Source organism: Epinephelus fuscoguttatus, linkage group LG21 (assembly GCF_011397635.1).
Source record: "Epinephelus fuscoguttatus linkage group LG21, E.fuscoguttatus.final_Chr_v1".
Classification (NCBI taxonomy): Eukaryota; Metazoa; Chordata; class Actinopteri; order Perciformes; family Serranidae; genus Epinephelus; species Epinephelus fuscoguttatus.
The window spans coordinates 14,871,954-14,897,103 of NC_064772.1; the positions used below are offsets into that span (position 1 = coordinate 14,871,954).

General features: G+C 40.0%; 1 protein-coding gene across 2 annotated transcripts in view; it reads right to left on the reverse strand.

Annotated features, from left to right (window-relative positions):
* The window catches only part of cdh19 (cadherin 19, type 2), a 42,601-nt gene extending 34,064 nt beyond the window's left edge, over nt 1-8,537 (reverse strand). For both annotated transcript variants that reach the window (XM_049565215.1, XM_049565216.1), the window contains exon 1: nt 8,356-8,537. The gene's annotated coding sequence lies outside the window, so the exon portion shown is untranslated. The remainder of the gene's footprint in view (nt 1-8,355) is intronic.
* Between the last annotated feature and the right edge of the window lie 16,613 nt (nt 8,538-25,150).

Consider the following 25,150-nt stretch of genomic DNA (forward strand, 5'->3'; position numbering starts at 1 on the left):
TGCTCCAGATTTGGACCTACCTAAAGCTATGCTCAACTTTCTGGCTTTTGGCTCACTACTAGCTCGACGAACTATTTCACTTAAGTGGAGGGACTCAGCACCTCCTTCCTACTCACACTGGCTCAGAGACATGACATCCTGTATGAACCTAGAGAAGATTAGACACACTATTCGGGGATCAGAGAAAAAATTGTTTTTTTTTTTCTCTTTCTTTCTAAGTATGATTGTTAATCTTTTCTACGATTTTTATTCTGTCTATTTACATTTATTTATTTATTTTTATTTCCTTTTTCTATTTCTATTTATTTCTTCTCAGCGGCTGTATGAGTATGTCCATGTTCAGTTTATGTTGGGTCGTGGGTGGATGTTGGACAAAAAATCAAAAATGATCTTCCTGTGCAGTGATTGTCTTATTCATGCTTTGTCAATAATAAAAAGACCATGGAAAGAAAGGAATAAAAATAGACATCATGATGTCTATTTTTATTCCAATGAGTTAAAGTAGACATCATGATTTGATAATAACAAAAAACAGAGTTAGCTGTAATGGCAAACACTGTGTGCTGTAATTCAGAGTGTGTACACTGATCAGCAAGTGTGAAGTAAATGAGTTTGGGATAAATAATTACAACTGTTAGCTATGTTGGCTAAGGGCTCAGGTGTTGATAAAGTAGCCTATTAGGAAAAATGGTTGAAGGTAGCTAAAAGTAATAAATTAATAGCTAAAGTAGTGGGTTAATTGGATCAGTGGTTGAAATAGTTAACCCCATCACATTACAAAATGCCCACGTTGCACCTTAGTAGGAAAGTCGCAATATTACCAACAGATGAAGTTTTGACAACGTAATGGATACAAAATAACCAGTCCTCACAGAAACTTTTCTGCAACACTGCAGTAAAGTTATAGAATGATAAAAATACAATGTACCACTGTATCACAGTCCTCATCCTTACTTAATGTTAAGTGCTTAATGGTTGTAAAAAGGTGATGAAAATACTCAAAAATCAACTGTGGAATTTAAATAAAATCTGTATGGTGAATTCTGAAAATGTGTTGGCTACATACAAATGTGATGTTTTTAGAACTTAATTGTAACAGATCCACCATGTTGTTGATACTATGTAGTTTGATACATAAAGTTGACATTATGAGACCATTAAAGAACATTAATTGTAGGCTACATTGCCTCAACCAAATTTAATTTGTAGGGACATTAGCTAAAAGTAATGGATAAATAGTTTAATGTTGGCGAGAAACTAATGGATAAATTATTGAAATATTTAATATTACCTTAATGTAATGCGAAAATGGTTTAACGTTAGCTAGATAAATAAATGGATAAGTGATTGAAATAGTTTATATTAGCTAAATGTAATGGATAGTGTCAAATAGTCTATGTTAGCTAAATCTAATGGATACATGGTTGAAAGAATTTATGTAAGCTAAAACTGAATGGATAAATGATTGAAATGGTTAATGTTAGCTGAATTGAGTGGATAAATGGCTGAGTGTTAGCTAGATAAACTAATGAATAAATGGTTGACATACTTAAAATTAGCTTATTGTAATGGGTAAATGGTTTAACATTAGCTAGATAACCTAATAGATAAATGGTTGAAAGAGTTTTTGTAAAGTTAAATTAAATGGATAAATGTTTTAAGTACTTGATATTAGCTTGGGTAAATGGTTTAACGTTAGCTAGATAACTTAATGGATTAATGGTTGAAAGATTTTTTGTAGAAATAAATTTAATGGATAAATGGTTTGACATTAGCTACATAAACTAATGAACAAATGTTTGAAATAGTTAACGTTAGCTAAACTTAATGGCAAAAAGGTTTAATGATAGCTGGATAAACGAATGGATAAATGTTTGAAGTACTCAATATTAGCTTGGGTAAATGCTTTAATGTTAGCTGGATAAACTAATTAATAAGTGGTTGAAACAGTTAATGTTAGCTAAACTTAATGGTTGAGAGAGTTAATATTAGCTAAATGTAATACATAAATGGTTGCAGCTTCAGCCATTGCTAGTGGCATTAATAGAAATACAAACTTTGCCAAGCCTCCTAAATATTGAGAGTTGAATCGTTAAAAAATATTATTGTAAGCAAACAACATCCTCTATTATATAATTAATAGTGTTAAATAAAACCCAGCTTAAAATCAATTCAACATTATTGGTGGGGTCGATAGAGGGGTAGGCTACTTGAGGTCATCTGGCAGAGCTGTGGGGGATTGATGGGAACCACTGTTGTATATGAGCTCTATGAGTTATGTCAAATCCAATGCACAGCAACAACTCAGATTTATAACAAATTCAAGCAAGAAAGCCAGAGCCATAATTGCATTTTACAAGAGAAAGACAAACCCTTTGTCCAAGCCCTCCTCTTTTTTTCTCCTTTTTGTCTTGCATCCTGCACAGGCGTCTGAAAACAGCCCTCTGTTTTGAATGCAGACAAGGCCCTGTATTGTGTTTCACGGGGGGAGCAGGGCCTGAACATCATTCCTTAAGCATGACACTGCACTCTGCAGCTGACTAATGAAGACTTCTAATTAGATCAATGTCTCCCCAGACATAGAAAACAGAGACACACATGCCTCTGACAAACTATGAGTCGAATCGATGCGCCAATTATAATGTGCATCAGGGTCAAGAGTGTAAGGACAGTGAAAGTCAAACAAGACAGCAAATTAGTCAGGGCCACACAAATACAATATCTTGCTCTGACAACCCTGCCAAAGTTATAAGAGTTTAACTTTGACGATTTCATCAGTTCCCTTCATATACACGGATTAACCGTGGTGTATTTTTTTTTTCATTTTCTCTCCATTAGTAATAACCACCCACTGTCAACATGTCGTTGTCAAAGGGATAAAAATACCTCATCTTTGTCGTCTTATGTTACAGAGGCTGACCTTTGCTGTCAATGCCCTCTCTTCTTAGTAAATTAGCAGTTCTCCCTGTGATTTTTTTTTTTGTGTGTGTGTGTGTGTGTGTGTGTGTGTGTGTGTGTGTGTGTGTGTCTGCAGTGTAGGTGTGTTTACCATGAAACTATGGATGTTCTTTCACTTTCCTTCCTATCATATTAGACTTTTCTCTTGTAGTTGTTTGCTTTGAGAAGCAACACAAATTATTGTCTAGACATGAACCCCTGAACCCAACTTTACTGCTCTCCAGTCAAGCAGCAAACCATACATCAGCACTCAGCGGGATCAGATGTTATTAAGGGCTAGAAGCCACAACAGCCATAATTCTAAACCATTTTAATAGAGTTTTTTGACACTGTAATATCAACACATAACGTATAGAGTCCCACTATGTGGACACTTTAATCCAAAGTGCTGCACAGGAACACAAGTGCATGCATTTTTAGCATGGGTGGCCCCGGTGGAAATTTAGAATATAGAGTATACAGTAGGATGTTGTTTCAGCAGTTAGAGTAGTTGCGGTATTAATGCTTTAACAGCTCATAATGTTCATGTTTAATCTTGTAAAAGTAAATTAGCTGTCAAGATCCATTTGTAATGAGCTGGTAAAATCAATTACTGATGCAGGCTTTCATATCTGAAATTCAATTTCGATACAGAATGCGAATGAGAGTGTGTGTTTGTGCTTATGTATGTCTTTACGGGCACGTATTCATATCTCCCAGCATTGTGGAGTGACAGTCCAATTAGTAGCCAGTGAATCGTGAGCCGTTATGGCCTTTCATAGGGCTGCCAAGCACGCGCCCAAACTGAACGCCTTGAGCCAAAAAACTAGACAACAGCCCCTCAATGATGTTACTTAGAGCAACTGCCAACATGCCAAGGAGTCTGCTTAAAAATCCTTCCCGAGGGTATCAGGCTTTACTGATGTGGCTGGAATAGTGCACAGGTCAACAGATGTTTAGGTGCCAATTTAACAAGATGGGCTTTTCTAGAAATAAGTGATGAAATTCTGGGAAAATAATGGGTATGCCAAAAAAAAAAAAAAAACCTCCCAGCTCCAGGTCTGTAAATAGCAAAGGTATTAGGGAGCAAGTAAAACACATGTCCATGTGTGACAGCTATCTTGATAGTGCTTGATAATAATTGTGACCTTGCCACTGATTTTGAAAATATCAAATAAATCCACATTTTGCTTTTAATAATACAAATCTCTCAGCTATCATTCACAGGTGCATATGTTCTGGGAAAAGTCAAGAGAAACTAAAAATATCTAAAAACACCATTGAACTCTCGGGTCAATTTTCTCCTTTCAAAAGAAATTCTCATTTCTACATGACATGCAGTACATGCAGAGTGCCCTGTGGTTGACAGCCATTCATTACCTCTAATAGGCCTTCCTCCCATTTCCAGCAGACCTCCTGTAGCCTGTATGTACAGTACGCTACTCTACCACATGACAGAATGACAATGAGCTGCAGTCTCACAATGTTAAGCACCAGATGCGCTGAGACCGTCACATTATTTTCCTATATGGTGATGTGTTCTCGCTAATAAAACGTTGCTCTGTTGTAGAAATGGTTCCTTGATGCCGTTAAAGATGTTTAAACGCAGCAATAAAGAAAAAGAAGCTCCTACTTGACATTGTGGATGACACATCAATATCAATATGCACCACAGATGCTAACTAAGTAATGCTAGCTTCATATGAGCATGTAGTTTTTCATGCATTATGGAAAAATATGAAAATGTTTAAGCCAAAAACGTGACAGCGGATCTAAATATAGACTCCATTTACAATCTTGGAGACAAATCCATCTGTTAAGCCTTGCCTCTTTAAGATCACCCTTCCAAGACAGTATGTCCCTAATTGGTCATTTGGGAGCCTATCATGGGACCTGTTGTTTACTGTTCAGCTTGGTAAAACAATAACACTGACATGAGTTTATGTTTCCTAAATCAGGGCCTCAGAGACCGAGCTGCAGCAACAGGGAATGTCAAGCCATCATGTACTTGCTAGTAAGTAATTTGTTTGATTTTATTACGTGCACAAGTGAAAATCATTACTGCTTAGCAAAGTGTCACGAATTTCCTCTGACATTTATCAGTGATAGGACTTCACCCTATTATTTCTTTCTTTTTCATCAAAAACAATTAACTGATGCTAAGAAAAAAGAGGGCGGTGAATTTAAACTACAGGCAATTATCTTGCAGACTTAATTATGGTGATAAAAAAGAAGTTTGTGACAAAGTACATCAAGTTTCAAGGAATATGAGACATGGACAACATTCAGACAGCAGATAAACATCTTCACTCATTTCAGAGGAACAGTGTGGATTTAGGTGGATTTAAGTGCATCTAGTGGTGAGGATTGCAGCTAAAACCTCTTTGGGTTAGTGTTCCTTCAGTGTTGATTGTTCAGGAGGTTTTTAACAGGAGCTGAATTATCCACAGGGATTTCAGCTATCGGATTGGATCTTGAAAATGGGTTGTTCAGAATAAAAAGAACAATTCTGAAATCAGATTAGATTGTGTAATCCAGTTCGAGCTGTGATCTGGCTCAAACCCTCAGTATGTGTTGTTCAAAACCTTTATACTTAAATTTTTTTTTTTAACATTTTGCACTTGATTTGTTAAACAGTTGCTATGATGAAGTAGATAAAGTAGGCATTAAGATACCTATTAAACCTTGCATTACACTAATGTAAAAAAGGGGGTGTTGTTCCCATAAAATAATCCCCCAATATCAAACAAGAATTATTTCAGATGATCAGATCAGGGTGATCCAATCCAATGTTGCCTCAAAAAAACCAGCACAACAATGAGATTGATTAACTGATTCTGGGTAACAAAACATGAGATTTCCAAATTCGGATTGTTCTGATCCAGATTAAATTTCTTGAACAACTCCGCTCAGATGATTTAAACCGGTGAAGAAGCTGACTTAAGCAGTTTCATGTTGCAAATCCGTATTTCTCCACCACTGGTTGGCACGTCACAGACAGGCCGCTAGCCCTTAATTTCATATTTCATTAGCTTTCATGACAGTCATTACAGGGGGGCTGCGAAATATAGTGGCTGAAGAGAAAACACTGGCCCTGTCCAGAGCCAGTGTTAAGTTTGTTTATTCTGGGCTACTGTACAAGCATGGTGGTGTAACATGGTGATCTCTGTAGACTAGGACCCGCTCCGAGTGTAGATAAAAACGGCTCATTCTAAGGTAACAAATACATAATGATTCTCATTTTCAGGTGATTACAGACCCTTTCATTGTTAGTCAACATTATGATGTTTTTTGGTGGGCAGGGCTTAACTGGATGCAAAACTATTCTCCACAGACATTAGCTAGCACTAGCTATCAAGTTCTATGGACTTATTTTAGACAATGGGGGAAGATGATTTGGGTGGTGTGTTCAGAAATACTCATTCCTAGTGCCGGAGCACACTCTGACACAAACTAAACTGTTCATAAATTTGGAGCACTGTCATCCAGAGCGCCGCCCCCTCGGAGTGGCAGAGCGCACTCTGTCTGTGGAGATGGGGCAGCAGAGCGCGGAAAGGAGTGAATGTGTGATTAACTTAACCATTTGTTAATTCATCGCTACAAGGAAATCCAATATTCGTCTTAATATCTCCCCAGTTTCTGATGAGGTGGACATGATAACCCACATAATACATATACATTATTCATCCCTACAACAGTAAATACTTTTCCTTAACCTGACATGAAGTGTGTGCTGCACATGTGAGCATTTTTGATGATCGCCTCCATCCAGTCCTTTTATCTTATCATATTTAACCATAGTTGTCTTTTTGTCTTTGTTTTTGTTGACAAGCAGTGGTGGCTAGTATGTGATAAAATTTAAGTTTTGACTCCTTCTATTCTGGCACCCAATAACACAACAAGACAACATATACAGATTCCTGTGTAGCCTACAGTCCTGTGGTGATGAGTCCTGTTTTGCCTTCAGCTAATAAAATGACGTAATTGTGACGTCGGCCCTAAAAGGGTCTATATACTAAAGAAAACATACTTACTACATTATATTCCATTTCTGCTAATATATTTAAATATTATATATAATATAATAAATGCTACACTTCATTATCAAGAGTACTGTATTCAGTGTAAAGTAGCTTTCAGACCAAAGATTCCCCTTGCAATGACTTGCAACTACGTGCACCCATTTGCACCGTAAACCGCTGTCATTTCTACAGCAAAGGACATGTTACAGCGTTACATAAAGCTGAACAGCACAACAAACCCCAGAAAGCACATGGATGCATCAGCAGAGCACTCAACTCTTCTTGTACGTGACTGTCTGTGGTTAGATACCCAAACGTTACCTTTTATTTGCATTGTATAGCATTGTCTTTGAAATGTCTGACTGTGACAGCTACTACTACTACTATTACTGTGTGTGTGCAACAGCTCACACATACGTGGGCACCCAGCTGTACAAAAAAAAAAGCATGAGCTTGCTGCTGATTGGTTACAAGGTTGGAGACGATCTGCGATGCATTGCCTGCGATTGAACAGGTTGAATCCCTTGCAACTGCAGGAGCCGACCTGAGCCGATATGCAACTGAGTCATTCAGACCACTGCAACTTTTCTCTGCAATGTCCTAAAACAGTTTTGTTGCATCTGGAATCTTTGGTCTGAACTGGCCTTAAGGGCCTATGGCTGGAAACATGCTGCAATGTCACATCATGTTAAGTTCCCACACATTTCATTGTTTGGCCAAGGTCCTCCCCTTCAAACGGGATGTTTTGCAGTTACAAACATAGTATTTGTGCATCTGCGTTTACTGTCCTTGAAAAAATGTATCAAAAATGCTGACAAGTTATTTCACAGGATACACGTTTGAAATTCCCACTTTAAAGAAAGGTCATGGAAACTGTTTAATAATTATTTAATTTAACCTCAAGTTGAATAATCTCTGAATTAAATGTTTTCACTCGATTTCCAAAGGTGGAATGCAGTGAAGCCTCGTGCTTTGTTGCTACATACTATAAGCCAGAACACAGAGGTCGTTTACTCAATGTGGGATGAAAAGATTAGATAGTCAGATTAGCAGTACAGAGGCCTCACATTGTCAACTCCAAAAAAATCACGTTGGTACACTTAATTAAATCCTCTTTAAAGTAATTTCTTAAACAATTTTGAACATTATTGTCAGTTATTTCAGAAGGCGCAGCCATCTCAAAAAAGATGCAAGGAATTTACTAATTTCTCGCTGTGATAAACACAAAGAATCATAGATTTCAGCTTCCCTGCCGCTGCTTTTATGTTGAAAGCCTCTTTACTCTTTAAATTCCTCTATACATACTTTCCTGGATAATGTAAAAAATGTGCACCTAACTATCTTCTGACAAAACATGATTTCTTACAGGATGTAAAGCGTCCACCACCACACCCACCTGTTTATGTGATGCTGCCGTCCCCAAGCCACTTGTCACCAACCGCCGTCAAGAGAGATCATCGCAGGGGTGTAAAGAAACACAATCTGCTTAACTAAATGCCCTGGTACTGGAAAGCAATTCAGTCACCACAATAGCAGAAGCGAATGCGCGTGGTTCTCACAATGTGTAATCCCTGCTCTGACGACCTCCCCTTTTCTTCTGCTTCTCTCCCCGTTTCTGCCCTTCTCAAACTTCCCGGGGAAGAACAAACACAGGCGCTATTGTCTGAGACACTGCAGAACACTCAGGGCCTTCATCGCCATGCAAATAGTCACAGCACCAGACTTACAAATGGATTTCTATCTTTTCACCCTCTCTGTTTTTTCCTCCCCATTTTTGTGAACAATCCAGCGCTTATTAAAGTGGAGCTAGAGCACGGAGGGGATGGTAATTCATCCACTGTATGACCACTATTCCTGCTAGTGATAGGAAGGCAACAGTCTGTTTTTTGACATTCAGGCCGAGAGGAGCACGCTGTTCCTGCATGCCTCGTCCTGATACGGTCACATTTAAAAATTGACCTGTCGTGACACAGAGTATGCAAAATCACTCGAGATGTTGTTTGTCCTCCACAGGCTCTCGGTTGTTTACATGTACTTGTAATCAGGGCCATAGTTGTAAATAAAAGATGGGTCAACTCTACCTCACCTCAGCTGCTGCGGTTGGAAAGATCCGTCTTAATGTCTCATAAAAAAAAATCCACGAGGCCTTTATTATAAATCAATGTTTGGACTATAACAGAATAACACAACTGATGGATGTGGATCTGTTGAAGCCAAATCATATGTCAAATGAACGGCTTGTTGCTTGAGTCCAGGTCTTTGAATATGCCCATTCCACTGAGTTCAAGTTGACTGATATGTCTGGCATCGTGACATTGAACAGCGGTTTCTCAGCTGCAATAAAAAAGCAACGACCAGTGAGTTTCACGGAGGGACTCGATTAGTCAGTCAGCACAAAGGGCAGGACTAATGCCACTGCCAAGTGTCGTCAAGCGGTTCACCAGAACCAATGAAGAGTAGGCTTGTAACACTAACATTGGGTGCTATGGACAAGATAGACACTGCTAAAGAGGCTGTTTTAAATCAACATGTCTTCTCAATATTGCCTGACAGTGTCGTTTGTATTTCTTCTCTCTGTTCCACTCTTAGAACCCCGTCAAATCAGGTATGTTGGCATGGCTATATATCAGTGTGGACTTGAATGACGTTAGATTTAGGCAGATATGATGGTCTCTGGTGATTGGCTAGGGAAAATCAAATCCCGGTCTCCCAAGGACATCACATTAAGTGGACTCAATGTCAGATTGCAGATGGAAACAGAGTTGATAAGTCTGTCTGATATTAAGCTAAACAGTTTAAGTTATTGGTGAAAAGTCTGAGTTTTGTGTTTTTCAACTGATCATGACTAAAACTACATGAAGCTTTGTGTTAGTTCATGCAGGACACAGAAGTCATACACTCCAGCTGTAATCAGCTGACAGCCAGTTGATTGGATCATTGTTTCGTTTCAGTCACACACCAATCACACCACCCATTCCCACATATAAGGCGATCCATTTAAATATGGCTTCCTACTCACTGATCTCTGCTACAACAACGCTGCCACACACCGCTGCTGCTGGCAAAGCTTCACCTCTACCACCCTAGCCTCTACCATCCTAATTCAGAGTCCTAGCATGGCTCTAAGGTTAAATGGTATTTAATGTTTTGCTTGAGCCCACTCATGTATACCCAGGAGGTTTTCTGCATTGCGCTCCCTGTTTTGGCACAGCATGCTGCTTGTCTAATCCAGGCAGCACGTCAAGAGGGGAGCCCTTGGCGCCGAACATAACTGTATTTCCATTTGTTGCAATAAATGGTTAAATCTATGATGAGAGTGTTGCTGATAGAACTGACACTTATACAGCTGTCTTTGCATTACTGGCATAGACAAAGCTCTGACAGCATAACAAAACAATAATTTAAGGAACAAATCACCCCCCAAATGACCATTTTTATATGCAGTAACTCACCTTGATTTATGTTGAATACAAGGAGAAAAGGTTGTTTTTCTCACATGCCTCCATAGTGAATGCAGACTCCAGAAAGGGCGAACATTCTTGATAAATTTAAGTCATAGGGATCCAAGTTTAACAACAGCAAAACTGTCGCAAAACATGTGTTTACAAACTCTCACACAACTCGTGCAGTATAATCCACGTCTCATAAGCTCAGTGCTTTCCAAACATATCCATTTTGGCTAAAACCTTAGTATTTAAAACACTTTTGCAAAAACAGCAAACATAAACGAACAAGTACCGTGCCTGGGCAATTCAATAATGCATGAGCAGAGCTGAAATGCAGGCACTTGCCCAGATGTACGACTTGTATGTGGAAGTGTTTTATATATTACTCTTTTGACAAAAAATGTGTTTGGGAAGCACTGAGCATACGACTGGATAAATGAGACTTGGGTTATACTTCGTGAGCTGTGTGAGAGTTTGTAAACAGATGTTTTGATGCGGTCCCCATGTACTCCAATTCATCAAGAATGTTCATTGTTTTTGGATTCTTCGGTCAACATCAAAGCATGGAAGAAAAAAGTTTTCTTGTATATATTTTACACAATACAGGGTGAGTAACAGATATACAAATGATGATTTTGGGGGTGAAGTATTCCTTTAAATGTTGCTTGTGTTTTTCATTATGTTGAATTTATGTTGCACTGTAAAAATTAAAACTAACAACAGTTTTCTTTGTATTTTGCTTGACTCTTGACACAGCTACACTTTCTTTACTTTCTCCAAGTTTCTCTGTCTCCTCTATGCCCTGCATTTCAATCCTACATCTGTCTCCTCTCTTTAACCCTAATTATAAAATGCCGTCAGGTGACAAGTGTTAATTGCTACAATAGTGGACTAATTTAATGTCGTTGGAGTTAACAAGCTATGGATTTACAGTTATGCTAATTTAAACTATGATGTAAAGCAGCAACAAGTTAGATAAACTTGGAGGATAAAACAGCACTAATGTAAGTGACTTCAGGCAGTGAAATGAAAAAGAGATTTTCAGGTTCTTGTGTCAATTGTGTTAATTGTTCGGTTTCCTGTTATTGTCCTTGATGTATAACTATTGAATTTTTTTTACATTAGTATCTGTCTGTCTGTATATTAGATTGTTCTTGATCACTCATCTTTACTGTGGAGGCATACACGCAAATTTACCCAATTAAGTGTGATCCGGTGTGAGCGAACCAAACCCTGTCAATCACATAAAACCACACTTTCCTGTTGGCTTGCAGGGTTGTTGGTTGTTTCACATTTCTGGAAAAGAATAATTATGAGTTAAAGAGGCAACAGATAGGATTTTTTTTTTTTTTTTAGCTTGGCGTCACCTAGCGTCAGCAGTGTTGCTCGCACTGTCGCAAAGACCAAATTGACTGTGCGGATCAGAGATAATCAGTAAAATGTAGGCTGTAAAGCCACCAGTATACCTCTATGTGTATGTAGAATGAGAAGGTGTGTGGACACTATACTGAATAAATGAGAGGCTAAAGAGGCTAAGCAACAATTATCAGATTTATCTGAAGAAAAAACAAATAGTAATGCAAATAATTATACAAGAATGCACAGTACCAGTACAAACAACTCAAAGTAAATGATACCAATATGCACAGTATCAGTACAAACAACAGTAGACATGTAAGGGATAACGTACAGTGAGCTGGTGACTGTTGAAAAATAACTCCCGACAGGGGAATGGAACCCTGACGCACAGCGGAGTTATTTTTCAACAGTCACCGGCTTACTATACATTATCCCGCTTAGAACATGGCTTACTACTAAAACATTCAAATGTTGCAACTGGCATCAATATTATTAAACTGCTGGCAGAGTGTATTGACAGAGGAGAGGCGTTCACCAGACCAGACAAACGGGAGCAGAGGAGAGGATTTTACTCCACTTCTCCCGGTAGAAGGATAGAACGAGGATGTCAGCCAACCAACACTCTCTACCCGGTCCCTGGTTGCGGTGATTTGCGATGCTGGCCAGCTAGGAATGAACTAGCAGCCGGTACAGTCCTCTCTTGGCTAGCTAACATTTAGCCGTGTTACTTACTGATCCATTAGAAAGAAAGCTAGCTGGACATTGGTGTTGAAGCCTCTTTGGTCACGGAGCTCCCTCCATCTCTTGAACGCCTGACTAAGGTTTACTCTCGTTTTTCCTCTTCTTTTGTCACTCTCTTTTTTGTGCATCCTCGCCTCCTCAGACAGATTAGCTCGTTTTCTTTTGGGAGGCCGTTTTTCACTTGTCTCCAGACTTTGTGCTCGTGACTCAACTGTCTCATGCCCCAGCCAGTTCCTCATAAGGACCAGCTCCAGTCCCTGATTGGCTGACCGACCAGTTTGGCAATACATGACGCATTTCCTGACGTAAAGCAGATCTTTTTCCGCGAAAATTCGTCCCTGGTGGCAGAAGTTTATTGCAAAGATTGCAAAGTCATTAAGTAACCTATGGAAAAGCTGATAGTCTGATTTTACTGTGTATACTACCCTGTGCAACCCACATTATTTTCATAATGATATATATAGGCAAAAATGCTGTCTGTTGCGTCTTTAATTTATTGATTCCACTTTTATCATCTTTCTTCTGATCTTAGGGAGGTGGGTAAACAGCTACAATTGCAATCCAATCAAATTTAAAAAATTCTCTAACTACCTCTTGTAACTAAACGCCATCCACGTATTCACTTGGATACATGCAGATCAGCCACAACATCAAAACCACTCACTTCATGAAGTGAATGACATTGATCATCTTGTTACAATGCAATGTTCTGCTGCAAAAGCTTGGGCCTGGCATTCATGTAGATGCCACTTGACATGCATCACCCACCCAAACACTGCAGCAGACCAAATACGCCGCTTCATGGCAACAGCAGCCCCCTAATGGCGCCATGTCCCCAGCAGGAAATTGCAACATGCCACACTACAAACACTGCTCAGGAATGGCTCGAGAAACAATACAAAGAGCTCAAGGCATCAACCTGGCCCCCATATTCCCCAGATCCCAAACTGATCGAGCATTCGTGGGATGTGCTGGTACCCCAGAAGTCCTGTGTCTATGCCTCGACAGGTCAGAGCCAAGTTTGATCCAAGGTAAGGCCTCTAACCTGATGAGGCATGGATACAGGACGTTGGGAGTATTCTGGGGTGTCTGGCACCAGGGTGATGGCAGCGGATCCTGTGAGTACTGTGGGTTGTGAAGCGGCCTTCATGGATCGGATTTGGCTCTGGGGTAATGGCACATCCCACAGATGCTTGACAAGATTGGGATGTGGGGAATTTGGAGAAAAGGTCAACGCCTTGAGCACTATGTCACGTTCCTTAGCCCACTCCTGAGCAGTTTTTGTGCTAGGGGGGCCACTTCCTTTGGGGAGTGCTGTTGCTATTAGGTAAGGTACTTGAGGCCCAATCCCATTTCATAGTTTTACCCCTACCCCTAGTTTTCGAGTGCCACCTTGCTCCTCAAAACAGAGTTACAAGGGGTAATGGTTGAAAAACTTTTATGAAATTTGGACAACCCTTCAAGACACTGATTCATCATTGGAATTCTGTTTTTTCTGTAACAGACAGGATGAGTGTTGCCACATGTTTGAACATGCCGTCTTCTGCAGTGGTGATTTCTCAGACGTGGGCTACAGTCAGCTTTTTGCTGTTTTCAGGATGTCCTTGATTCGTTCACAACTCAGGTTTCAGGCCATCAATTGATCAGACAAGTCATCAAATAAAAAAGAAGCATCATTACCAGGCCACTAGTGGTGCTTTGTAGGCTAACGTTAGGACCCTGTGCTCCTACCTCGCCAGTCTGCACTGACATTGGAGGAGTGGTAAGAAGTGCAGCAACAATGAAGAAGAAACAATGTAACGTTAGCTCGCTAGCAATGTAGCTACCAAAACAAAGGCATTTACAATTTCTTTTGTTGTACTTGTTATAAAGACAAGTACCATAATACTTGGCAATGATACTGAACTAAGATAATATGATAATTATTGTAATTTATAAATCTTTATTGACAAAAAAGACAGCTGTGGATTTCTTTTATATCTTATAGACAATTTCTCAAAACGGTTTGAAGCATGCCTCTGAAAAACCTCTGTTTGGAGGGCCACATAGCCCTAACACTTCCCCTTACCCTTCTATCTCAACAAGAATTGGGACACCCTATCCCTAGACATTAACGTGGAAAACGGAGGGATAAAGGCTGTGTGGTAGGGGCAAGGGTTGTACTGGCATTGGGCCTTGGTCTGCAACAGTATTTGGATGGGTGGTGCATGTCAAATGGCAACCACATGAATGCTAGAACCTAAGGTTTCCTAGCAGAAGAATGCATTGTGAGAAGATGTTCATTGTTATTCACTACACTGGTTGATCGGTGTTTGTGGCATTACTAATGCTCTAACTTCCCTTTCACTGTGATTTTAAGCTATAGTAACAGCTAGGACCCTACAATACCAGAGTAGCGACACACATTGGTCAAGCCGAAAGTTGGTCACGTGCCCTCTAGTGGTGGGATAGTGTGCTGCATATCCGACCAAGAACTGACTGAACTTCAGTATTGCTGCACTGCTGCCGACCAGGAATTCTTGTGCGTTCCCAAAGTCAATCAAACCTAAAACCATAATCTACCATGACCCAGATGACCATCACAGCCCTTTTACAGGTTAAAAAAAAAAAAAAAAAATCTACCATAATGTTACTCTCTACATTTTGAAATAAACAAATTATAAGCATGACTTAATATGACCAAGACACCTAAAAGTAAAAACAAGGCCATTTTCATCAACTTACAAGCAAGTGCGCATCAGACATACTGTAAGTGAATGGTTTCCTGGTCGGAAAGGTAATGCCCTCATGCCCCACTAGAGGGCGCGTGATGCTTAACTTCAGCATACCACAGGAGTCAATGGAAGTGTTGTCACTCTGGTATTGTAGGGTCCTAGTAACAGCTAACTACTTACTTCCTGATCCTTCATATGGCAAATATTAATTGATGCAGCAGGTTTCAGATAATATCCATCCTCTGTTGACATGAGGGTACAATGTTTCTACTCTACAACGCTAGAACAGCGTTTACATGCATTTTACCACGAGTTAAAAGTTTGTCATTTTTTTTAGTCATTTTTTATTTGACGACCAAATAACCTTTTGGATAGAATACCCAAAGTGCCTTCATTACATGCCTTTCGTACACATGCTAACCTCGGAGGGCTAATTACAAACCTAAACAATGCAAATAGATTCAATCATTAGAAGCCTCTGACAGGGGCAAGCTAGCATTGTTGGGGTTTAAATGTCTCCAAAGTGGCCGCACCAGCCTTCCCTCAGCGCTCTGTGACAGGATGGAATTTGTTATTTCGGAAGTTGAGATTAGTTCTCCCTGTGAACTCCTCCGCTCCCATTCTGATTCCATATCAAACAGAGAAATGTCAGGACCTGCACTGTGACATTTAAAACCCCCATTGTAGACCTTGTCTAATTGAACCTCCCTCATTATAATGATGGAGTGTGGACCGACCACTGCAAAAAGAACATCAGAGATGAAAGCTATGGTTTGGTGCCAGCAAGGATTATTTACATTCCCGCTGTCTTCTTCTCAGCGGTGAATCCGACTATCTCTCAGTCTCTACGGTGACATTTCAGGGCTGTCAAATCATGGGCACAGAGTAATGGTCAGCATATTTGCAACAAGATGAAGGTGAGTCTGGTTAAATCAGCATTCACAGGGATGTCATGTTGTATAAATAATGTAAGCTGTAATGGTGATATACTGCATGCTTATATCCTGTATTATTCACTATCAGTGAAGACATCATTTTCCTCACAGGAGGCACAAAGAGAAGATAATGTGGCTCTGACATTAAACTGATGATTTTACACAGGCGTACATTATTGTTTTTCACATTTTTCCCCCACTATTGTGCTCCTCTGATTAATGTTTTTTGAATATCTCTTTGAAAAACAAGTTATTGCCTAATCTAACACTACACCGACGTCAACATAAAGTTCACAAGTTCAGGCTCACAAGAGATGAAGTACTGAACTGTTCAGGCTTTGTCATGTTGTGCCCTTCACGGCTTACATTCATATTGTTGTATCGTCTCGCTGTAATTGGAAGAAGAATAAAGCGTCATTGGCATTCTGCTCAGTCCACTGTGGTGAATTTGATGAGAATGTCACATTAAAAATGCATGTTCCTCATACGTTCTTTGGCCTTTGTCTTTAGCCATGGGAAACAGCGGACACTTATGACAAATAAGGACGGAGCTGACGCCGCCTGAGGTGGATCTCTCTATTCGACAGGAAACATCAGCGTCTCCTCCCAGTGTCTGCCTCCTCCACACGAGACCGTGCATTTGTCAACCGTCTAGGCCGACGGAGGGGGACAGAAATTGGGTCACAATAGAAAAGTTGGATATACTGCTAAAACATTTCTATGAGAAAAAGACAAACTCTTAGACCTGCTAAACAATATATAAATCCTGGTCACTAAAGCAAGCTGCACACATCCCTGTTTATATATATATTTTGCAGTAGTTTATTGTAATGTTTAAACCAACAGCTCAGACAGCCGACTAATGGCCAGCAGCCAACTCTCGACCAGCTGCTGGCCGGCTACTTGTGAGACATCTCAGGTCTCCTAAATCCTCCAGGAATCTGCCACAAATGAGCACTAACTCTGCACTCCTGGGCAGCAAGGGAAATCTCCTGGAACCAGACAGCAACGTTTTGTTTACATAAAGTGGTTCTGTCTATAAAATATATAGCTCAAGGCAGGATGTAGCTAAGTGCATTTGATCAAGTACTTAAAAAACAGTTAGGAGGTATTTATATCTAACTTATGCGACTTTATGCCTACACTATATTTATCTCACAGTTGTTACTTTACAGATAAATGTTTTATATGCAGCAGTAAGATCAAATATAAAGCACTGTTTGTGGTTAAGACACCCAGCAGGTTTTAGAAGTGCTAAAATGACTTAAGCAAATCACATTAAAATACCATTTTGACCAAGTAAAATACTTCTTTCTGATTGCCTGGCAAACATGACCTCAACAGATTAGGCAACATTTGAAATCAAATGATAAGTTGCAAAGCTGAGAAAAGCTATTTCCACCTTCCCTGGTTTGGAAATATTTTTGGAGCATTCCTGCAGCTTGGACGGACATAAAAACTCTTCTGACTGAATTATTTGAACAAAAGATCAACACTTGGGTTAGAAAATATCTGCTTTCTTGATAGAAAGTCAAGAGAAAGAGGTGAGAGGTGAACTACAACTACCAAGGTGCATTTTAGATAAAAAGAAAAAGGATTCAGAAACAGTGGGGAGTGTTTGTTCCCAAATGCAACAACAATGCAATTGAATTTGCTGTAATTTGTGCGTCCTTTCTATAACAATGGCAGCTGAGGATCATTTGTATTGAGTTCATAGAGCCATCTGCCATACCCGACAGGCAGACTAAAGTTTACTTTATTTCAGGAAAAAGTTAAGTAACTAAACATTTTCTCAGAAAGTAAGTTACAATAAGTAAAACTGGCAGCCACTATATAAACCTAAACAACCCAGTCTCATTCCGAAGTTGCTGAATACTGGAGCTTGGGCAGTGACTTCCAGCATCAGGCACAGACGAAAAATGCTGTCCTTTCACATTGGCCTGATTCGTAAGTGGTCGCCATTATTGTGTGCCGGCGCCCCGCAGCATCAAGGGGAAATGCAGCCAGACAACAGCATAAGTTCAGGGGGCGAAAAGTCAGAGTAGGGTGGGTGGGAGTGGTGGTGGGTGGGTCCAACAACTGCCAACTTTCACCCAAGAGGCTTCGCTTTGTGGATAAATGTAAAGCCAAGCCCTGTTATTTCTTTCTAAACCTAATCGCATGCGTGTGTTACCTAAACCCAACCACATGCGAGTGTTACCTAAACCCAACCACATGTGAGTGTTGGCTATACGTAACCACATGCTATATTGCTGAAGGGAAAAAAAAAAATCTATTTGCATTGTTGTACCAATGTAATATGTTTATTTTGAAAGAGACTGTATGAAAACTGTGCACTTCCTGTAAAAAATGGAAGTGTATTTTGAAATCAGACAATGCATGTAACAAGCTGTCCGAGAACTTCAACGACAAACGGACCAAGGTACCTTCCACACTGTATGTAGATGTGGGAAGTCCATGACTAAGTGTCCATATGTGACGAGGTGAGAGTGAAAATGTGTTGACCTAGAGGACTGTGTCATTATTCAAGAGATTTCTCATTATGAATGTAGTGTATTATTGAGAATATTGTTAAAAAAAGAAAGTTTTTTCATTTTGCAACTTAATGAGCAATAACATTAATGCTATACACTGCATGCAGTTAAAGCTGCACTGCAAACCAGACTGAAGGTAGCTAAGAGCGCGATGCGTCTCTTAAAAACTTGGAGTTTGCATTTGGAGTCAATGTCAGATGCTGAGGGGCATGAGAAAGTTTCTCTATTGGATGACCTGAGGATGAAAAAGGGCTGTGTCTGACCATGGGCTGTAAATGAAGATGGACAACATGACAGCATCTCAAAAGTGAAGCCAACACTGCGAATTGATGTTTTTTTCCTTCAACAATAAATCCACATGGTTACATTTAGCCAACACACCTACGTGGAGAGGTTAGGCAACAAAAGCACATGAATAGGTTCAGAAAAATATAACGAGATTTGGCTTTACATTCATACGGGAAGCAAACACAGGCCTCCCGGGTGAAAATCAGTGATTGTTGGACCCGTCAACCACCCCTCCCGCCTGCCCTACTTGGACTTTTTGCATACTTACATTTTGCTTGGCAGCGTTTCCTCCCATGTTACCATCATAAATGTCATGATTGAACTGAAGGTGTCAAAACTGAGGTGTAATTTCTAAGTATCTTCCACCAACAATTATAATCTAGTATTCTTCAGATTTGTCTCTACACTGATAAGTTGACAGGAAGTAAAACACCTCCATTAGCTGCTGTGGTAAGAAAGTCATATCACTGTTTTTTTTATTTCAAGTTTCATCTTCTGAGAGTGAGAACTGACAGCATCTCTCAAAGGAGTCACACGAGGAAGGAGCAGACTCCTCTCTGTTCTCGGGGGAAATATAGTTTTGAGTTGAACGTGCGGTATCCATCATGCTGATGAAATGCATAATTAATTCTCATCATTCCTATAATCCCTCTCTTGACTTGACCGCAGAGATGAAAATTACAAGCCTGGGCCCGTGTCAGCAGGCCGGCTTGATATCTATTGTAGTTTTCTCCCACAGTGGCAAAGAAATGCAGATGATAAATCGGCAAGGTTACAAAGTATTTACACAAATAAGTTGAAAACAATCGATCCAGTGCAGCACACTGTCATACCCTTAGGGATGTGGTTCCCCTGGAAGAATGCACAATCCCCCTGGCCTGGGTTCATTTGAGACGCAGATTGTGTCTGATTGATCAATGAGAACCGCTGCTGAGCCATCAATCTAACAGGAGTGGAATAGGAAAAAGGGAACATTAACATGTATAAGCTGCCGTGTCCCGACAATGTCCTCTACCTTGAGTTGGTGGGAAAGCAGCCACCTCTGGGGACATGAACAAAAGTGGTAAGTCTAAGACCTGCGACAGGAACGCGTTATATAAGGACAACAGGGACGATGTCAACATCTCAGCTCCTTTGTGATCTCATCTCTGTCGCAGCAGCAGCTCCTTATCTCTATCTTACCAAAAAAATACATCTATCACGAAGCTGCTGCCACTCCTGCACAGCTTTTTCTGCACAGGTTAGGGAGTTAATAATCTCTGAATTGTACAAAACTTGAATTTCACCTTCAACTGCCCTCCAGGTAATCATCGCTGTGAGCCGCTAATGAAAGCATAAAATTGCTGGCACCTTTTTGGCCACCTCTCTGCTGCAGTATTTAAGACAAACAGGTGATTAATGAGTGATTTGTGCTGGTATTGGTGGTAGACAGCTGTTCCATACTGCAGCAATGATTGGGCGGAGCAGTTAAGACTCTGTTCATTAAGGTCTTTCTACAAGAGTGCGTCGCTTCTCAGATCCATTACCAGGAAAAGGGCATCATGTTGTGCTAGAGGTTTGGGCAGATTGTGTATTTTTAAACAAGTAGTAGCAACTGTAGCGACAAAAATACACAAAGTGCGACATGGGTCCTGGTTGATGGTTAATCAGAAATTTTAGTGCTCACTTTGTTTGAGGAAATATGAACCATTTAGTTTTCCATTTTCAATAGAGGATAAAATTATTTTTTACATATTTGTGGAAACAGCGCCTTTAACCCTCCATTTGGGTGTTTCCATGGCAGCTGACTGATATCTGAGACCTGCCGTTGCTAAGAGACGCTACTAAGACCTGCTAAAGTCAACCCATTGTTACTCCAACATCGCCACATATCAACGTTTGTTTATGGACTTTCCACATCCACATACGACGTGCAAGGTACCCTGGGTGTGTTGGTTCTGGGACACCGTGTCAACTTCAGCCTGTTACATGCATTGTCTTCTTTCAAAATACACTTCTGTTTTCACAGGAAATTTACTGTTTACATACTGTCTCTTTCAAAACAGACACACTACGTCGTTTTTTTTCCTTCAACAACAAACACATGTGGTTAGGTTTAGGAAAAAAGAACAGGGTTTGGCTTTATAATTTTACGGGACGCAAACTCCACTCTCCTCTTTGTAAGTCGGTGTTTGTTGGACCCATCAACCATCCCTACTGGCTGCCCCAGTTGGGCATTTATCGGCTTAACTTTCGTTCTTGTCCCACTGCGTTTCCCCCCGAAACCGCCAGGTGCCATTAAAGTATAACGGCAACTGGTCATGTATCATGCCGACGGCTTTTCTTATCTGTGTCTGACGCCATAAGCTATTGCCCAAGTGCCAGATTTCGATGACTTCACAATGAGACCGGGTTGCTAAAGTTGGGACAAGACTCTTACCCTGTTTTTTGCCAGGTGCACATTCAAAGCACTGACATTTGACATTTGGGACGATGCATTAGGCTCTGAAATTTACATTTCACTTGGAAAGCAGAAACTATTAGCCCAAAATTTAGCACAGACCCCCACTGCCTGTTATTTTTTGCTGTCAGGTTTGGACACATTAGATAAAGCGTATGCCATGATTTCAAATTTCCCAACATGATGAATGTAGACTAAAACTTCCATGCATAGCAGAGAAGAAGATTAGTATGTTACCGTCATAAATGTCATGATATTAATTGAACTGAAGGAGTCAAAACTAAGGTGTGATTTCTCAGTGTCTTCCACCATCTCTTTAGTTACAGGGCAGCTCCCACCCATTGAATGCTGTGTGTTCATCATATTAAACAAAGGAAGGGATCAGAAACTATCAGTTCTGCTAACAACGTCAATCTCCATGCTTTCATTAGGGTCATCCCTATGTTCGCATGGTCTAAACAAACTAACATTGTAAAAGCGTGGCAGAGCTAATTTGTCATGTGGTACGATTGTATACAAAGTCAATACAAAGATGAAGCAAATGACGCAAATTTGTGCCGGGTGCCATGAAATCCACTCAGGTTGAAATGTTTCAACTTGAGCAAAAAAATTCACTCGAGGCTGTGTCACAAACGCCTATCAGGTTTGAGAGTCTCCTGACTTAAACGAGAATCAGAACATCACAACACTTATATTTTTGTCTGTGGGTAGCCAGAGCTCAACGAGTTAGCGCTGTGCAGTGACAAAATAAACAAGGAGAGGGCTTGGACAAATATGAGCAAAGCCATAGGACCACAAAAAATACATACAGGATGTGTTCCTTGTGTAAGCTATTTTGTTGAGTTGTATAAATTGAGCTTCTATTGTGGAAAGTGAAACAATGGGAGGAGTAAAGCAGTAATGCACTGCCATGAGAAAAAGAGTAGTGTTGCCTCATTTTTTACAATGGTTCAGACTAGAGGTCAACCAATTTATTGGCCTGGCTGATAAATTGGCGGCAACAGGACATTTTACAAACTACTGTCATTGGCGGAAGTGGCCTCTGATAGTGGCCGATAGCGGCACAGCCTCCACCGGTCAGGTGAGTATGAACATCCATGACGGGAGCTTAGGAGGGAAAAGTTGAGTCAGAATGAGCAAGTGGGTAAAGTTCCAGATCCTTAAAAGGATCTTGAATCTTGAAAGCAGGTCCTCTCTGCTGTATGACAGCAGCCACTGTTCTTCAAGGCACTGTTCTTCATTTTAACATGAATTTACATGAAGTTTTTGGCTTGACTGAGACAGCTGGTCCAGCGCTGTAGTGCTATTAGCACTAGAGCAAAAGTCTGTCAAACCATGACTAAGTGCATCCTGCCACTTCCTGTTTTTAAGCCAAGTAATCGGCTATCAGCTCATTTCTGTTTCAAACTATTGTTATCATATCAGCCTTAGAAAATCCACAATTGGTCAACCTCTAGTTCAGACCAAGGAGCCTCAGTGTTCTGCAAAAAATAGCCTACATTTGATTCTAGCTGTCAGTTGTACCTACTTTACTATAAACCAAGTTAGTGCTAACACCACTGTAAGCTGACTTCCCCAGTTAGTTACCACAACCATAAGCACAGCTTTTAAGGGTGAATATTTGCAGGCTGCAAAATATTCCCGCAGCCATATTTGCACGGGTAACGTGAGGCAAAATTTAGGCAGAGAATTTAATAGCACGTGGACAAATTTGTTTGCTTTCATTGGCAACACTGCGAAGTACCAAATAATCAAAAATAGCCCAGTGCTGAATAGCCACTTTTTGCTAAAACATATTAATAAATGCTCATTTAGATCTTTTACTGATATTGATGGGCTGAATTCGACTTCAAATGCTGTTACCTTTATTATGAGCCTCAAATATGTTTTGTGGCACCGGACAGATTTTCTTTTTTTTTGGCCAACAATGGCTCCTTTGATAGTGAAGGTTGGCGGCCCCTGACACAAGGAAACATAAATTGAACATATGACCAAGATACTGTTAAGAAATATAAATAAAAATAAAATATAAATAAAAAAATAAATAAAAAATACTGTTAAGAACATGACAACACCCTTTGAAATGTCTCCTAAATGTGTCATATTAATGAAATATTAAGCTGGGGAACATAGATAAGCTTCCTGATGATTAACTGATAATGTGACCATTGGACTTTAAGGTGACAAACTATTTTAGCACCCACATATTGCACCTATTAATTACCAGCCTGGAGAGTACTAATGCAGGTGGCACTAACACAGCAGAAAAATAAATAAAACTTCAAATTTCTTCTCTTTGGTAATTACAATCAAGACAAACACCAATAATGGTATTGTGTTTTCATAAAAACATTAAAATTTCAGATTGACTTTAAGAAATTGTTTTCATTTAACTACATAAGCAAAGAACATTACTGAGCCAAAGCCAGGTACAGAGGGAAGGACGCCTGCAAACTATAAACAGCCACAAGCAGCTCATCTGAGGATATTAAAGTGCTTGCCAAGGGGCATCTTGACACAAGCTGACAAGTGGCGCGAACAGCATGTCTTGTTAACTTTTGCCACCCTGATTTTTGCACCTAATCTTGGAGGTTGAGTAGGTGATATATTGGAGTTGCTTCTCCAACCAATCCTGCCATGAGAAGACAGCATTTCATCACACACTGTGCATTAAAAAACAATATTAGCCCCAAATGTGCTTGCAGTTAATGTGTTGATGTGTTGGTGCACCAGGGAAGTTTGTCACCCTGGCTGGTCTATGATAAATAATAGATGAGTTTACAAATTACTACAGACTGTGGCATTATTTTTATAAGCTGCAAAAATATCTGCAGGGTGAACAAATGTCAGTTGCGGGGATATACAGTATGAGCTTAAATATTGACATTCAGATTGCAGCAGAATCAGTCCTCACAGTAGCCAGTCACAGTAATACTCAGCTCGTGGCATTATTCATTCAGTCCTGCAGTCATGCGTTGGCGCAGTAGCTAATCTCTGCCCCCAAGGCACTTCAGCAGTAATGCACCTGTTAAAAAATCCCCATCCATGTCATTCTGAATTGTAAAAAGATTAGCTAATATTTTATAATAGTTTGGGGGGATTTATTGGACACTTGTGTGTTTCTCTCTGGCTGGAAGGCTGCACTGTCACTCCATCCTGTGTTTTTCAAGGAAAATGGTGAAGCTTGCAGAACTGTTGTCTGTGTTTTATGCTCTGAAACTAACAGGAGATTATGTAAAACTTCCCACGTTTTAATTTACAAATGACTGATGACAGAGTGCTGGGAACACTCATAGAGGTGCAGGAAAGTCTTATAAAAGCCACTGTGTGGCCTGGTGTCACAGGGCTGTATTTTGCTGTCTCATGTCCTATCTATTTTAGGCATGCACCTATTTTTGGTATGCTTCTTTTCTGTTCAAACAGCAGGATTGCTCCAGAGTATCATTTCCTCCTGATTTTGCAGATATAAAAAGCACCTGGTTTTAGTGGCCGACACATGACTATAGTGCAGCAGAAAAAAAAAAAACCTACGTTGGCACTGAATATTTTGAAGATACTTCAAAGTGAACCTTAAGGCAGGAGATCGAAAGAGAAAACACAACATCAATCCATACGCCTAATCATTTGTTGTATATAAATGTAAATCATAGGAGATGTGACTTTATGTGAGCTGCTAATTTGCACGTTTAAATGTTATCATTAGTGAAACACTTGTATTTGTTTCTCTGTTTGAA